At 30.1% G+C, this 19,185-nt stretch overlaps 1 protein-coding gene across 1 annotated transcript in view; it reads left to right on the top strand.

Moving 5' to 3' along the window:
* The window catches only part of LOC149481023 (uncharacterized), an 80,191-nt gene that overhangs the window by 20,996 nt on the left and 40,010 nt on the right, over nucleotides 1–19,185 (top strand). Inside the window, exon 2 of the mRNA XM_089706009.1 lies at nucleotides 14,859–14,931. The gene's annotated coding sequence lies outside the window, so the exon portion shown is untranslated. The remainder of the gene's footprint in view (nucleotides 1–14,858; nucleotides 14,932–19,185) is intronic.

A 19,185-nucleotide genomic window follows, 5' to 3' on the forward strand; every position in this document is an offset into this window, starting at 1 on the left:
AGGTATTACAATTGCAACAGAGTATCCATAACAAAACGCAACCGCCCCGTGTCGGAGTGATCTGTCAAAGATTACACATTTTAAAATTGATGAGTAGCACCAACAAGGAGTTCTGAAGAATGTGGTTTTACAATACTCGCACACTGGAATCTATTATAAGTAACAAAACAAATAGATTTGGACGATACCATCTGATCTTTACTATTCAGTCTTTAATCATTCACGTTTGTGTTTATGCAATAATGCATAAATTATGGGTATAATAACGACTAACAGATAATGTAATCATTACTTGTACATCGTGTTTCTATTTGGGTAATAAAATATTAATTTAAATAATAAAATGTAATTCTATCGTTACGTAATTATAAAGGAATAATAAATCGTAATCTCTCGTAATTAATATTTATACCTCGTAATTAATATTTAAAATCATGTTCTAAGGCACCTTAATCCTACTAATATTATAAATGCGAAAGTAACTCTGTCTGTCTGTCTGTCTGTTACGCTTTCCCGCTTAAACCTCTCAACCGATTTTGATTAAATTTGGCACAGACAATGTTTAGACCCTGTGAAAGAACATAGGCTACCTGTTATCAAAACACCACGCGGGCGAAGCCGCGGGCGGAAGCTAGTTATTAATATAAATGATACTCTACATTAATTTTAGAATACTTACATTTTCTAGAGAAAAATAATATCGGTTACTTAAATAATGATACATTAATCAAAACATTAAGCATAGATAATTTTAAATCATGTTACAAACAACATAATGTTCAATACGTACCTACTATAAACCGTTTAACTTCAACTAGCTTAATTGCTACAACAAATGGAAGGGCTTTAACTCAAAACTCAACTCAATCTTGTATAAATAAAGGACGTGTCATTCTTATCGTAAGTCAGTCACTTTGACGTATTTTATACATAATATGAAGGATGTTAAATACCGCAAATGCCTTAAATAATTTACGACTTCTTTGATAAAGCTATTTATGGAAGCTCTCTATTTGAATAGTCGGGATAATTTATTAAGGCGATGTAATAAAGACATGTTATTATGAATGACATTTTGGGACAATTGTGAAGCGGTTCAAGAGGTTGTTTGCGTGATTTATTCCCCTTAAATGTTCAGAAATTACAAAATGATTAACAATAATTAATATAGAATCCTGCTAATGGGATTTAAAGCAAGAACAATTAGCTTAGTGATCTTTATTATTTACTAGCTTTCCACCCGCAGCTTCGCCCGCACAGTCAAAGAAAAACCCGTATAGTTCCCGTTCCCGTGGGATTTCCGGGATAAAATCTATCCTATTCCCCGGGATAAAAAGTAGCCTATGTCCTTTCTCGGGTATCAAAATATCTCTATACCAAATTTCATGCAAATTTAATAAGTAGTTAAGGCTTGATTGTGTAACAGGCAGACAGACAGAGTTACTTTCGCATTTATAATATTAATATGGATAGTATTTATAAAATGTCATTATTCTTTTTTAAATGCATTTTATAACTAACCATTTATTAAATATATACTATTATATTGAAATAAGTTCAATACAATCACATCCATAACAATTTTTCGGTAACTTTTTTTGTACCAAAGGCCAAATTTGAGTATAGGTTCGTAATATGAATCGCATTTAAATTAATAGCTCACTATATCTGGGCAATGGAATTCGATAGACACATAAGTGGTTTTCGTAACGCCCTCCACCGACCGCGATAGCATCGACGCGTGCTCAGAATCTTAGGCTCTTTGTTTTTTACACCATCTGGACATCAGATTGAACTTTATTACAACAGAATATAGTTATCGATTTAATCAATATTGATCATCAAGCGGTACATTAACTTCAATCCATAAAGATGTAATTGACCTTCAAGCGAGCATTGTAATACGATTTTTACTTTCGATTCGCCGATCGAATCAGATTGTGTCAACTTTGACGAGCATGCTCAAGGAGCTTGTACAGATACCTGTTTTGTTTTGTTCATATTAAGAAAACACTATTATAGTAATAAATTTACAAATTCATACAGTGATGTTCAATAATTCACTATTCAAACTCAATTAAGTAAATTCGATATTTACAACGAAATGTACTTAAAAGGATAACATTAATTTTGCGAAATCCATGTAATAACGGATAAACAGAACAAGATTCATAATTTTATTTTGAGATATTGCACATTCACTCGGCTCATTTGATGCAACTAAATCTGTACTGTAATTGCAATTAATGAGATCACTTCTGACTCATCAGCAGGGGTCCGCGTTTCAATCATTCAATAGCGATTCATTGCTCTTATCATAAAATCATGTCGAAAGTAAGGTCATAGGGAGCGGTCAAGGGACAGCGGCCCGTGCCTTCACCTCGCCTTGATGATTCACAAAACCATTCATATCGCTACAGATATCGATCCTAACGATGGTGCAACTGACACTAATTATATCTTCGCTTAGTAGCCTTGTTCATAATGCGACTCATAATATAGATACTTATCATGCTGCAAATCTCTTCATGGTCACTAATGTCTTTATATTTAAAGGAAATGGCCATTTCAAACGTTCAGATTTTGTCTTTTTGTTCATATACTTGCAGTTACTTTGTCCAATAAATGTAAGAGAATAGATCGTTATAATTTATGAAAAAAAACGTCATAAAAGATCTAATTCGTGACTAGGATAAAGTGCTTCATTTGAAATGGGCAATTGTCTCACTGAAATACACTTATTCTGTCTACCTTTCTTTTCTTAGAACAAAAAGTACTCTAACTAGACATTTACAAATTGGAGGATGATCTCATGGGTAAAAGTCAAGGTGAGATGGAACAGAAAATAACGGCTTATTGCAAAAAATGGTATATTGGAGAGATAATATGTTTACTGTTCAATCAATATTTACTTATTGAGCTGAAATATCGAGGCAACATTTTAAAAACGTACATAAAATGAAATTTCATACAACCAGTACAATATTGGTTAATACACAGACAACACAGAATACTATATCCAAAAATATAAGAGGAGTATATCAAATGAGCTTTATAGTAATTTTTGCAATGTTCTTTTTCCCACGATTAACAATAGTAATTATATATCGAAACTTATAATACTGGCATTCTACTCTAGGTGATTTTTAAAACTAAGTATTTATACTCGATATCTTCATACAAATTTGCATGATCCTTCAAAATGACAGTTTGTCCAAGAGCCGCGATATGAAATGCCGTATGACAGGAGCAAATGACACTCACTTTCAATAGACAGATTCGTTATCTGATTATTTCGTAAGTTTGTATGCATCGGAGCTTTAACGCGTCACCAGTATAATATTAGAATACTACAATGTAAGTGTACCTGTGTCGTGATCTTGAGGCTATATTGTGCATGAAATGTATCTTATTAATTATTATGCTTTTAACCATAGCTTTTAACTAACATTTTTAATGGAAACAATTTCGGGCACAATCACATTAAACAATGAAACTATTAATTTAAATTTACATAAATTTTTATATTTATTCCTTTCTTTACATTCGGAATAAATCGTATACTAATTTGTGATATTCGATATCGTTCGAAATCTTATCAATACAACGGATGTCACTTTCCAGTACATACCGACAATGAGCGGAGACAAACACATAAATAGACAATACGAGTTTTATCGTGTGCACTACCGGATAGATAACGCCTTATATTCTTTTGATAGCAGAAAAAATAGTTTCTTTACTCACTCCAATATCTAAAACCTTAAATGGATTTCCCAATATACGATCCAACGGTCAATACAAGGCGTGTCAGTGAAATTCATGTGGACTCGGCTTACATGTTTTTGTTTCAATAATATGTTATAGTTAGATTCCATAACTGGTTCGCATTTGATCAGCTTTCTTGCTTATAAAGCGGAGGTTACACTGTTGTGCTTTCGATTTAATCAAAAATAATATAAAGTGTAACAACATTTGTTGTTTTATCTTTTGTTTCTTTGCATTTAAAAATAAATAAATTGACATATTGACAAAAATTAAACTTTGATTTTAAAGTATTAGTGTGGCATATTTATATAACCTGCTATTGAAAACATAATATAACGTTATGTGACAGTCATATTTTTATTCTGTACACTTTCACAAAAATATCCATTTTATGTTTGTAAGTAATCACTGATTTATTTATGAAGTAATAAAATATAATTCAAATACAATAAAACTACGATCAATCACCATAAATTATAGTATTAAATTTATTGACTTTTACTAGAATAATAAAACAACAAAGTTATTTTATTGCCCATACAAATTGATTCATAATAACTGAGTTAGGTTCATATAAGATGATAAACTAATTACTTACCTATTTATTAAGTTTCATAACTAATACAAAATAACCCATTTTAGAATATTGTCTGTAAGTTTATGTACAATCTTGATTTGTTCTGGTTTAAATCGCAAATAAAATTTAAGTTAAATCTAAGTACAAGTATTTAGTTACTAGCAGCTCCGCGCGGGTTCACCCCCGTGGCTCCACTCCTGTTAGTCGTAGCGTGATGATATATAACCTAAAAAAATAAAAAAAAATGAATGCTTTCCTCGATAAATGAGCTATCGAACATTGAAATAATTTTTCAAATCGGACCAGTAGTTCTCGAGATTAGAGCGTTCAAACAAACTCTTCAACTTTATAATATTAGTATAGATTAAGACGCCATGCCATTATTTTCTATTCAATTAAAATTAATAGATAATTTTTGTATGGAAACATACATATATAATCCTAATATAATATGATTTATATCATATTACATACTTACAGGTTATATTTTAGCTAAAAGTCTTGTGGTGAATAATTAAAGCTATAAAAACCAACTACAGTTGAATTAACCACAAATTGACGTCTAGGTATCTCTGTGTAATCTTTAAAGAATGTCTGTATTACGAAGTAGATTTATCAAATCTTGACAAATGGGTTTAGAAGGAAAATTTGTAATTTTCCTTATGTAAAATAGAAAAAAAGAAGGAAAGACTGTTTTTTGGATTTTTTTATTTTATTGAAATGTTTTATTAGGAACTAAATATACAAAAATAGTCTCAAAGCGACTTAGGAGTCGATTTTTACATTTTTTACCAAAAAAGCTTATTAAAAAACGCTATTATATCCCCGTATGTGTAGTATAACATCCTATAACTATCTTTCCTATCTTTCACAAACGGATCCATAGCAAGTAATAATATCATAATTCAATCACCCTTAAAATAGATATATTATACAAATTATAGTCAAGTAATTCAATAGTATCCGTGTAATTTCTATTCATCAACATCGAAGGCATTGTGGTAAGTTAGATCGTGCATTGATACCGTTGGTTCAGGCTATTCAATTAGGCTGCGTTTCTTTAGCGGATATGCAGATTGATCTTGTTAATAGCTCTACATTCGCTTTTTCTTTGCATACATTTGTATTAAGTGCACTACAGGAATATATTTTATGATAGCCTGAATTTAATTCTTTGTAACTATTTTCTGTTATTTGGAAATTAAACGTAAGATAATTAATTAATTAATTAGTAAAATGCACGATTCGATTTATCACATTTATTTAGAGCAATCGAATCCACTGAGATCAAGGTAAATGTCATGTGCTTAACATTTTTCTCAATTTTAATATTTAATCATAATATTTATAAATGTAACACCAAAATAGTACTTAAAACATCCTACTCCTTCAAAATAAATCAAAGTCACATGAGCAGCTAATTATTCTAGTTTTTTTATCGGTAACACTAACGACTTGAATTAATCTCGTTTTCATTTTTTTTTTGGAGTAAATATTTTAAACAGGTTCCGGAAGTTTTGATACCACATTAAAATCAATTAAAGCATTATTTATGGCCGTAGGTATATAACAATTTCTACATTCAATGTGTGTGTACTATAAATAGTATAAAAATATTTTATATTTTTTTTTTCAAAGCAAATTATAAAATAATTTTTGATATTTATTTTATTTAAAAACAAATACGTTCGCCAGGTGTGCAGAATCCGTAATTAAGTAAAATAAAAAGAAGTATTTTTTATTAAGTAAAATAAAAAATGGGATAACAATAATCGTCTATTTGATTAAAAGTATGTATATTGTTAATTAGTGCAACTTTTATTTGCGAAAATAAAAGATTCACTTCATTAAACTTCACCCAATAATTCCTTATATTTCCTAACAGGTGATCTACAAAAAAGTTCTCATAGACCGCGAAAGGCAAACAAACATCGTCCGCAATGTATCATTATACAATAACTAAACCATATAAATACAGGCCTAATTAAATTCAAATAACCTTCTTTATCACATCAGTGTCACAGATTGGACGTAGCTAAGACACGTTGGAATTAATTCTCACGAAGCACGCACTTAAGGTGATGCACTTCAAATGGGACCAGTTATGATTACGGATGAGCATATCGTATGTACCACGAAAGTCAACCTTACACCCCCGAAATAGAGTTTAAATTGAATTCGAATTTGAATGGTCTGTGACGAATTGAGTCAGCTGTCACTTCACACGAAGCTCAGACGGACCTCTCGTGAATGTCACCGGCCAATCTGATTAAATTTAAGCCCCCATACAGGTCAGTTTGGACCACGAATTCTATTAATGCAAAATGATTTGATACGGTACATTTTTTAATATTAATTAATAATGTAATGTCAAAAATATTTAAAGACAATTTTTGCTCTATAAAATGTCACAATGCATATTATTCTCTATGAATATTCGCATATATTATTCGCACATTTATACAATAAAAAATAGCATTAAAGTAATACATACGTGCTAAAAACAACTCTCATTCTCTGGAATACAACATAAAAATTGCTTTACTTCATTCCTTACAAATTGATGCCCCTCTTAACTCGAAAAGAATTTATACTTTACACTAGTGCCGTTCGCATAAAGTGTTGATGTCTGATGGCGACATACTTACCCAGCTTTACGCGTATTAACTTAAGTAATTGTGAAAATAATTCTTCCCCGCGACCACTTCCTCAATAGTTTTTAATTTATTTATTTAATACGATCACACAACTCGTGCGCTCTGCGTTTCCTTGTCGTATGCAGCATTTTATTGTACCTTTATGGCCACAGAGGATACTAAAATTTATGCGAGTACTCGCTTATAGGCTCAGTATTAAATTAACTCTTCACATAAAATACACAAACAATGTAAAAAACTACTCACGGAGACGAGAAAATGACCAATTACAGGCAATAATTTACAAGAGTGAATGAAAAATTACGCCATAATAATTTAATACAAATGAACGATCGAGAAATAAATAAAAATATTTTAACAGCCATATCATGGGCGGTGAGCAAAAAGTGAGCAGTGGAAATGAAAAATTTTGATGAACCCTTTAACTAACTGCGTTTTTCGTGAGCGCGATAATATTCACGCTTAATTGGGTGCCCAAATGAGTGGAGTACGTTAAATTAACTGTGGCGGCGACTTCAAAGCGCTTGTTTATTTATTGTGCCTGACAGCTGACTAAGGTTGCGATTCCACTGAAATGATGAACAAATTATAATTATCGTTACATATCTAGACTACATTTAATAACAAGTTGTATAAATGAAGATATCGATTATATCTTTAAGATTAATGTTACAATAAAAATTTGTAGTTTCGTTTAACCTTTTGCAAAGATATAAAAATTGTGAACGTTTATTTACTTTATGAATCAACTGTTGTGAAATGTACTTATATTGATGTCAATTTTATAATCCCGTCACTTCTTTCTGCCTACTATTAATTACGGTACTTCATTAAGAAATCGCGTATCTGTCGATCGTTAATGACCTTTAAGTACATTAAAATAAGAGGCATTATGTAACGTCATGCGATTCATATCTCCGCGTAAGTGGAAGATAGGTATGAAACCTTAAACAGATTAGAGTTGACGTGGTCGCGAAGATAATTTTAATGGTCCAAGAGATACAGGCAGATTCACGCTTGATGTACGTCGATTTCAGGCTTTCTCCATGTAGAAAGTGTTTAAGTATCTGGTTCATTTCTTTCTGATACTTCTTATTGCTAATAGGTATTGTTCGTTTATGAGTTTATGCGAAATGAGCCCAATAAAAACGAGAAAGTTTTATGTTTGTTAAGTAAAGACACTGAATTGTTTACCGCCAAAGATACTTTTATAGTTGACAATCATAAATCAGCTTGATGCAATTTACTGTTTATTATCACTTAAGCTCTATATAAATTAAATGCAGGCTTTTATTTTTTATGTTCGTTGAATAGAATCACAAATAATCTATTTTAGTAATTCATAATAATTCAAAATTCAGGTTTGATAACTGTATAATAAAAGTTATTTTTCAATTCGAGACAGATATTTTAAAATAATTAACATATTGATAAGAATCAAAACAAATTATGATATTAGCTACTTATACGATATTGTCACCGTATTAATGAACTGTGATAGATCACTTCTGGTTATATTTCAATGTCAATTGAATTAATATATAATAATTAATTGTTAAAAAATGCGTATATCCTCGACTAGATACATTCAATAATCTTTTGAATTTAATATTGAAACGAGATCGAAGCGCGTTGAATTCTTTATCAACAGGATTGTAAACAATGGCATTTGTCGGAAAAAAACTTTGTGCTTGTTAACAGAAAATAAATATCGCTACGATTCGCTTTCAGGGCTAGTACTAGATTTTATTTTTTTAATATTTAAAGCAAATTTTAATAATATGTGAACTTTATAAACTGTTTAAAAATCGAGCTTTTTAGATCGTGCCTACTGAATTTATTTTTAACACAATTTAAAATCTTTTACACGGAGTTTAAAAATAATTTAATTCAAATTTTATATTATCCTTTTATAATTCTCAGTACGCGTTATGAAACATCAAGATAGTAGCAAGTAGCTGGCTCCATCTGACAAGCGTTTCATCACAGTCAGTTTACCCAACTAATATCTCATTCACGCATACGTCACTCAACTATCTCTAATATCAGTTTTCGATCACGTTTGATCCCTGACCCTTGATTTCGGCTACTGTGAGCACGATTTTTATTTCTGACCACAACCCAATTTGCATCCAATCACGTGCGCTTAAAGCTTAAATTTGAATGATTCATCTGTAATCCGCGGTACCTTTGAAACTCCTTATGTTAACTATCTGAGACCAATATTTTAAATATCTTACAATCAGTAGCCGAATACTTTTTGTACGTCACGATAGTTCGCCTGATAAAATATTTTTTTAATTGCTAAGTTTAGTCACGTCAAGATGAGTGTTTCGAAAATAATTTAAGTAGGTTGTTTTTATTTAAATAGAAACATATTATATAAAATACTATTTTGTGTAACTGATTAAAATAAATTGAATTTATTGAGAATAAAATTGTAGATTAATTGCAAAGAAATATCTATAATTACTAAATCACTGTGAAGTAGGATTTGATGTTTTCTTCCCCATTAGCCGGTTCGATTTCCTTTTCAAGTATTAAGCCTTTCTAAATTGAACTTTTAATAATTCATAGTAATTGAATTAGCAATACATTTTTTGCAAAATCTAAAAATAAACTAAACATTAAATAAAACTGATAAGCGGTAGATTTCTTAACACCGGCGTCCATATTTTTCTCTTGTGAATCAAGATCGATATTTCGTAATAAAAATCGTCAGGCCGCAGCCATTAAGCAAATGAATCGTGAATATGGAGCAACATCCTGCGCACGTAGGAAGTCAGACCTGTTTCTGACTAACGGTGGAGATGAGTCGCCACATTAAACCTACAAAAAGATGGTAAAAGTGCAAGGGCGACATTAATGAACTTTACCGGAGGTCAGGCAATGTACGCGCCTCATTTCGCCGTTAAATAGCGATCTTTATAGTGATACCGCACATTTTTCGCGCTTTTCATGTTAAAATGTATTCTTTATAATTGCGCATATTTCCGAGTTCAACCTGATTTTCGAATTGTAATGTCAATAGTGCATATAAAGCTCCTGATTTAATTATTCATTGGTCATTTAACATCACTTACTTACTTACGGACACGTAAACAATTTTATATTAATGGTAATCAGTTAGTAGTAGCAGTATTATATTATCTGTGATAGTAGGTAGCTTGTAATGTAAAAAATTAAATACTATCTTTGTATGTTTACAACAAACCGTTTGTTGTAAACATACAAAGATCAGTCAAAATAAAATGTATGTAAATTTGATATTGGACTAACGATTATTTAATAATTTGTAAACATCTTCATATACGGAGGAATTGAAAACATACAAACAAAACAAAACAAGGCACAATCAAATCTAGGTGCTTTTCTCTAGGCTAAAACCCGAAATCGATTCCATAACGTGCGAAACCGCAGGCAATAGATAATAATAAAGCGAATATTAAGATTTAGCCCGCTTGTCCCTTAAATCATGAACGTTATGATAGGATTCATGCATTTATCATATATAAATCATTAAAGCTACAAATTATTCATGCGCATAGTAAATAGGAGTGGATCGTGAGACCCCTATGTTTCTTCGCTATTTAGTTACGATACAATATACATATTACTTGCGAATAATTTACTATTGTTTAAATTATAAAGTGATGAATGTTATATTGTTCGATGATATGAGAAAATGGATTTAATTAAGCGATTAACTGAATTAAATGGGTAATGTAGTATCGGACTTCATTATAATTGAAACAGGAATCGAGCTTATTGAATGAAGAAATAGAGACACAAATTTAAGTGGGTTATGGGCCAGTCTTTGACACAACTAGGTGCAAAGCATCTTGAGTCCTAGATTTAGTTACTAAAACTATTTTATTTTTTAACTAAACATAGTTCATTATTATTGAAACAGAAGTCGAGCTTATTGAAGAAATAGAGAAACATGTTCTAGTGTGTTATTTATAACATTTTCCTTTGGGATAAGTAGGTACATAGCATCCTATCTATACCACTACGAAAACTAAACGTTTTTTACTAAACTTACGTTGTAATAAAAGTTGCATAATTAAACTGTACTTTTAGTAAATTTCTAACCATGTATTTAAGCAAAAAACTTGTAGGTACCTACTATAATAATTCGTTCAAGTTCTTATATAAATAATTGGTCTCCATCTAAATTTAGATGAACTAGTTATCAATGCTTCGACAATTTCTTGCCCAATATAATTTGATTCACAAAAAGCATCCGTAACTCTTTCAAATTGATGACTGTATCGGGTAATTAACGCTCAATCTAACAACCATTAACACATTCTCACATACTTTCGACTTTATTAATAATAAGATTATTAGAATCTGGTTATAAAGCTGTTTGAATGATGATTCATTATTAGTAACGACTAGATTCAGTACTAAGGATATTAAGAAATTTTAATTTAAAAAATTACATTTTTTTCCAGTACAGTAAAGGAAAAGGGATAAGTACGTTTAAAAATTGTTTTAGTATAAATTTAAAAACCTCAAAAAATATGTCTAAAATATGTCTCACCAAAAAACGTTTCTTTTTCCATGTATTTTCTTAAACTCAGCATTAGAGTTATCTTTAGTATCTTTAACATCGATGTTTTTTTCTACACGATATAAATCCTACGTGATTCTCATATTACGACATTCATAATTGCCTTCCTCATGTGAGAAATTTTGTTAAGTGCACAAAGAAGCAGTTTGGAGGTAGAGGTCAAAATAGAAGCGGCTATAAGCATTTAGAATAAAGATGTACACAATTTTATATGTAGTAATTTAAAAGAGAAAAGACCATCAAGACATTAAGTGAACATGTTTTGAAAATATACCGCTTTTTAAATGATGTAAGTCTCATCTTGTCATTCGACTTAATTAAGACCTACTATTATTACCTCCAAGTATGACATTAGCGAGTATTTAATTTTCTTTATGATTTTTCCTGGTCAATATACCTTTGAAATTTCTAACATGATATAAATAATAGAAGATATTATCATTTTTTGTGTTTATTAATTTTAAGTTATAATATTAGTTTCACATGAATTAAATTTAAAATTAATTACACTTTTTTCTTGAAAATTGCCATCCATACTTTTTATGTCAACGTTCTCTTCCCAAAAAGATAAAAAATAATATACATAAATGTAGTATAATCATTAAATACCTACTTAATAGCGAAACGCGCAATGCAATTTATATATGTAACAGATAAAATATCTGAAAGTAAACAAATCATGCAATTAAGCCACCGTTGTTGCATAACTAAGAAAATACTTTCAAAAGTAATAAAAAAAGTCACAGGACCCTTCTCTTGAGATCACTGATCGTAAATGTTACTGAAGTTTTGCAATCTCTGTGATATATAGATCCGTTAATTTTACGTTTTACTGCATTTTTATCAATAAGGTAAAATTCGGAGCACTAAATAAGTTTTACTGGCTGGGAAAGTGGTAGTTACTTAATTGGTCTCCAATTTTATGTTCATTGATTGTTCGCTTGTACCTCTATAGGTATGTATTCCAATGTAATGTTTGTTAACACGGTTGGGGTCACCTGCGAAAGATAGAAAATAATTTAACATGATAATTATTACATTGGTGTCTACTGTTTAGTGACTTACTGATTGTCTATTATACGTGAAACAGTCAATATTAATTAAACAATTGTTGCTCTTAATCTATCATATTCATTGCAGATCTACTTAACCGTAGATTAAACCCACAAATAAAGTGCAAGAATTTTATCATTGTACAAAACTTTTGTAACAATACAAACCTTCAACTCTGACAGCAATTGCCCAATTTAATTAGTCCAGCGATTCATAATAAGATCATAAACATGTTACATCATTCACCTTAACCCACTTGTACATCAAAAGGTGTAGTGTCATATCAATCTTCAATGACAATTAATAATCTCCCATAGTTTTGTAGCGGAATCATCGTCTATTGTATGCTATATGTAACATGAAACACACGCTGTGAATAAGTTTGGTGAGCAAAAGTAAGATACTGAACTTTAGTATAATACTATTTATTAGAACTATCGTACATATATTATAACTTAAAGAAAAAAGCTGAAATTAAATTGATTGGGTCTAATTCTAATACATTTTTAGTCACTTGTTCAAATGTATAAATTAAACTGATAAACAATTTCTATTCGTTTTTAAGAAGCTTGATCTCACTGGCACAAATACGATCACTATTCCTTATTTTATAAAGCCAATTCCAATCGTAAAATATTCTCAAACCAAATATTAAACCCATATCAGTAAAAGACTACAGGTAATCATATACGACATCATCATAACAATACCATTAATCTTTACTCACCAAACACAAGAGCAGTGTGTATCAAAACGATACCCGTTTTTTCAATAACCCAACATGTAATGATGGCTGCAAATTGTTTATGCCTTTGTTTCGGAACATTAGGTTCATTCATACACGTATAAAAATATCTATCTTGTTAAGCAATAACTATATCACCATTTGTTATGAAACCGTTGGATTAGACCCATTTGTTAACAGTCATGTTCATAATTGATATACAAAGAATCGTGTATTTGATACTTCAATAGAGTTTTTGAAGAAAAAGCTTTTTCCTTTTTTGGAAGAATAGACGTTTTTTAGTTTACTTTTTATTTATCAAAATAACCTAACACACACATGGCATACAACTGCTTATATTCTTACGTGTCCATGTTTCTTATTAAACCAAACAATGTAGAGCTGTTGCAAATGTTTCTTGAAAAAAACATAACAGTTACATCAATTTGTTTAATGACATATGCACACCTATAAAAATCTTATAAACTTAATTAAATACATACTGCAAGCTTAAAATTAGATGCAAAAGCGCTTAAGATCTTTTTACGTTTTTAGTACAACCAATTCCAATATTTAACAGGTGTTATAGCCACAATAAGACAGAAATAAAATATCAGTAATTATTTCCTTCCAGGTTTACGAGAGCGAGTAAACGGTTAACAAACAATGAGATGACGTTCCGTAATGTTCCTCTTATTTATGGCCTATAAAAGATTGTCGTTCAATTAAAAACTACAATATTGTTGCTTTATAAGTAAACATATTCATAACGCGTTTTCATTATATCATTCCGGAATCGATAGCGTTTTATTAGCGAGCAAATAAATTTCGTCAGGGATGAATCATTTATTTAATTACGTGCGCTCAAGTATTTGTACAATGCAGGGATCGTGAACATTCGGCAACAGGTCAGAGATCGTGCAATTAATATCTATGGCCGATTTCTTGAACTTAATCTACAGGGCTGTGTCACGATACGACTGATTCTGTTGATTTTGAAATATTATCATAGAATAATTGGCACCGCCGTTTGTCGCAACTGAACATTGAAAGTTTGGGGACGTCTGTCTGTCTGTTGAGCAACTCGAAACAAATCTAAATTAAAATCTCGCAACGTCATCTTATTATTCGTTAACAACTGTTATTAAGGCGTTCATCAGTCATCGTTACACTCGTCCAAAATATAGTTTTAATCATATATTTCGAAAACAAACGGTTATTTTGTTGTTATTGTCATTAATGTTCTAAGTATTGTTTTGATGTCGAACTATATATGGTTTTAGTTAGCCGAGGACGTCAGAAGTATAATTTTAGAGGCATGGCGCCAGAAAATTGTAATAATAATGATTTTTACTTTGTAAAGAATTGTTACATTTTTAATATTTAGGAAAATGGATTTTCCTATCCCATCAACAGACTTTCAAGATGTTTTAATACTATATTATATCATGTATATAACCTTACAAAAAATAACTTTAAAAAATATTTTCTGTGTTATAGAGTACGAAAACCGCCGCCAAACTGTCTACCGCAAATGAGATTATACCGAGCTACCACGTCGAAGCGCTAATAGGTAAGTTATTAGTTAACCATCTACTCATTAACAATAACACTATCAAAATTGACACAGTATCCTCTCAATATTATTACGAGTATAATACAAAAAAAGCTACTTGTAGTTATATAATGACAATTTTCATTAAAGTAAGTATGTAACAGGTCTAGCTTAATACCAAAAATATAAAGGAATAAATCACCATTAGAATAACCTTATCAAACTATACGCAAAATACAACAAAGCATAAATACCACACCAGTATATTAATATATCTTATCCACTCAAAAGCATAATACTGATGTAACATCACACGAATAACGTTAACCATAAAGCGGGTAGTGAAATTTATCTGTAACAGGATTATAGCATGCTGCAAGATAAAATTAATTCCAGTATAGTAACTAGTACATAGCTGGAGATGGCTAAACTTTATAATGGTAGCTTATTATAATAAAACGTGGTGGTCCGAGCACCTACACGGTTTGACCTCGGGCGATTAGCCTGCTACCAGGGAGAGTTAGCTACGTACCTTCAACTTTGCATATTATATTGCTGTTTTAATATAATATTTTGTAGAAGCGTAACAATAATTAAAACTGTATTTGTACTCTTGGATAATAATTCAGTTTTAATGCAAATAACAACAATGAAAAATTATTATCGTTGCGTATAACTAAATACATGATGTAATTTTGCTTTGAAGATTATTTTAATTATAGAAATGATATGTCTATAGTATCTTACTAAAAGTTATATGAGTATACAATATTCAGAATTATAAGTCCCTTTATTTCTAAACTCAAAACAATATTTAAAGAAATGATATTATCATATTAGTTGAGACATAAAAAGTTACAGAAATATCGTTCACATTTAATTCATGTAAACATGTTAAATATAATCAATAATTTATCTGCCAACCGTACAGCAAACACGCATCGCACGCTTCGCTATAGCGTGTAGAATAAGCGTAACTTAGAAATTCCGTCCGCTATGCGAAACATTTTCTGCCTTAAATTTATGTAAATAGAGCTAATTTATACGACATTCTCACTTGTCAATAGGTACTTGTGAAGTGATCCTAAAAGGAAGACGCTATGTGGTTTGAAATCAACCCAAATTCACAAATATATTGCTTCGTAGAATAACTGTGGCATTTCAACGAAATACCTTGGATAAAGAGCGTTTCCCGTGTACATAAAATTGATTCATTAAATGTAATCAATTCGCTCTAAGATTTTGTAGGACGTAAAATAATTGAATACTTTTGATTGAAATTGATTGTTTTGTATTTTATTGTATGATAATGAGAGTATAATATTTTTAATGACGTAAACATAATAGAAAACAAAGAAAAAACAATTGAGAAGAAATTGGAAGCCCGTTCGTTTTTAACAGTTTTGAAAAAACATACCTAAGTATAAAAATTAATCAACTTTAAATATTAATGAATGCAGGTTTCCAATTTGTAAATACTGAATATTAAAAGCAAATATTCTAAATAGTATTCAAATATTTTGCCTTAGAAGAATTCATTAGGCGCTCCGAGCAACTATATGTGTATAATCAACATAATCGTATTTAGAAACTAGAAATACATAAATAGAATTTGATACATCATTCCCATAAGAAACAAGAGCAAAGTGCGATATGTTTTAAACATTCATATAAATCTAATAAATATAAATTTTGCTTTGGCTGTCTCATTTAAAAGAGGCATTGTAATAGACTGCATTCCTAACCTAGTATAGCATTATAATATCTAAACCAAATAATACATGAAGCACGTAACAAAGGTTAATCTAAAAGCAATTTGAACGAGATACTAAGAATAAAGAGAGCAATCACAAGCTAACAGTATCAAGAGGTTTCACTTTTGCGCGGGCGTACGAAGGGCTCCACTTAGCACACGACCGAGCTTATCAAACAACATTGTGGACTAGCCGACTTTCGCGGGAAAATGTTAATATATCGAAAGCAACGGATCTCAGCCATTCGCGGTTTTCTACAATTGAATAGTTCGCGGTTTTGCAGCTATGTTAATCCGCTCTCGCTACGAACCCGTCTTTGTATTATATTTAATTTGCGTATATCACTTCACGATGTGAAAATCGACTTGTTTATGGCTTGACGTTCGTTAGCAATGTTTAATTTACTAGGTGTTTAACATGGCAATTCCATTAATGTACTACTATATAACAACTATGACCGCTCATTTAATACGTTTATGTATTCATGTATAACCAGACCCATTTATTTGAGTATAAGAAACTTTACAGTTTAATCTTATATAATAAAGTAATAATGCTCTAACACTGTCTCTACGTTATGAAACTGTTATTTTAAACCTATAGTGTACTAACAGCTTTGAATTTAAAGCCTATAAAAACAGTGTATAAATTTAGCTTTTTATTAAATAGCACTATACATATTTTGATGAGCGTAAAAAAATGTCCTAAACATTGAAAAAACTACCTGACTTAAAATAAAATAGATTTTTTATATAAAATAAAGCGAAGAATAAAAAGCCATCTTTAACGTTTCCATTAAATAAGTGTCAAGCTAATAAAACATTCTAAATATATGTATTTTTCTAATTAAATAAGCCCATAGAAGCCTTCCGCAAGATTATCATTAGCACTAAATAAATCGATTTCCTTATAAAGTCATCAACGGCATCAAACTACATTGCTCTTAAAATATGTGACTATGCAAATAGACTGATAAAAGAAAACCGTAACTTAAGTAAATATCAAGTAAAATAAGTAAATATCAAGCACGCTCACTTTACTGCTTAACTTAATGGAAACTATCTTTCTGTTTATTAAAATCGAGAATTTATAACAGCTTGATGTTATAACTTAATCGAGAGTAAGTTAAAACGTTTTATTTAATTAGAAGTGTAGTTCAATTATATTTTATGTAGACACAACAAGGTAAAGGTATAACAATACAGTTTTGTATATTATGTATATAATAATATACATATACAGTTTTGTATATGTATATTATTATGTGGTATCTACAGTCTTTTGCTTACTTACGATATATCTTGTTATTAACTTTGTTTATTTTTAATTTTTATTATATACCAATTCTGTATTCAACTTTATGAGATCTATCTATATATAAATATATATATAAATATATAGATCTCATAAAGTTGAATACAGATTTGGTATATAATAAAAATTAAAAATAAACAAAGTTAATAACAAGATATATAATTTTTTTTATCAAAATTGAGCTCCGATACATTGACCTATTAATTTATGTAAAAGATACTGATTCATCAAAATCGGTAAATTTAAACTATCCCAGCATAAGAGATGTCGACAGGTGCAACGGGAAATGCGATATTTAAGACCTGTATTTTACTGCAAACATTTCTAACCATAACATAAACATAACACCAGTGGTTTTATGTGAAACAACCTAATCGAAGCTTCGATATGGAAAATTAAATAAAGATTAGCATATAATTACACCAATATCGAGCGATAAAATGCTCTGTATTGAGATATATCTATATACTGTAATAAATACAAGTGGTTAAATGATATTTTCTCTTTAGATGTTCTTGCATTCAACACTTTTGGTGACATAATCTCGATATGGTTGTGCTGTAAAAGCGTAAAATAGTTGCTAATAATATCTTGTTATAAAACGCTTCAATGTTACTTTGGATACGGTAATAAGAAGGACACCTTATAAATTGTAAATTCTGGAACGTTCATTTGTTTTAGAAGGTAACAATTGACGCAAAAAACAATTGATAATGCGACCTTTTATGAACTCTACATTGCGGGTTTACTAGTTTTTTAACAATTAAGTTTAGTTTTTAATTTAATTTTAATATTAAGCATTCAATTATTTTATGAATATGAAAAAGATGTGAAATGTTTAAAGAATATATAAAATAAGATCACGAAAAAAAATCTGAATTTTGTTTAGATCTTAAGAAACATTTTAAATCCACCCTTCGGTGTTAAGGTTGAAATTTGATATGAAAATTTTACTTCACAATAAACATAAAATAAAATATGTGAATATTACTATGCCATCGAAAGCTTTATGGTTTTGTAAGCAGTTTTCCTAGAGCAAATAAAGAGACGGATGCATTTTCAATTATAGAGCGGATGCTCATATTGGTTCAACAGAAATCTGCTTCATATCTCTCTAAGTTAGATTCCAATTTACTCACGATACTGCATAAATAATATTGTCATATTCAAATGCACCTTTCATGTTACGAGTGGAAAATTTACT

This window comes from Colias philodice, chromosome 17 (assembly GCF_061535455.1).
Source record: "Colias philodice isolate Cphi_HAF_F1 chromosome 17, ilColPhil1 Martin Lab GWU primary, whole genome shotgun sequence".
Lineage (NCBI taxonomy): Eukaryota > Metazoa > Arthropoda > Insecta > Lepidoptera > Pieridae > Colias > Colias philodice.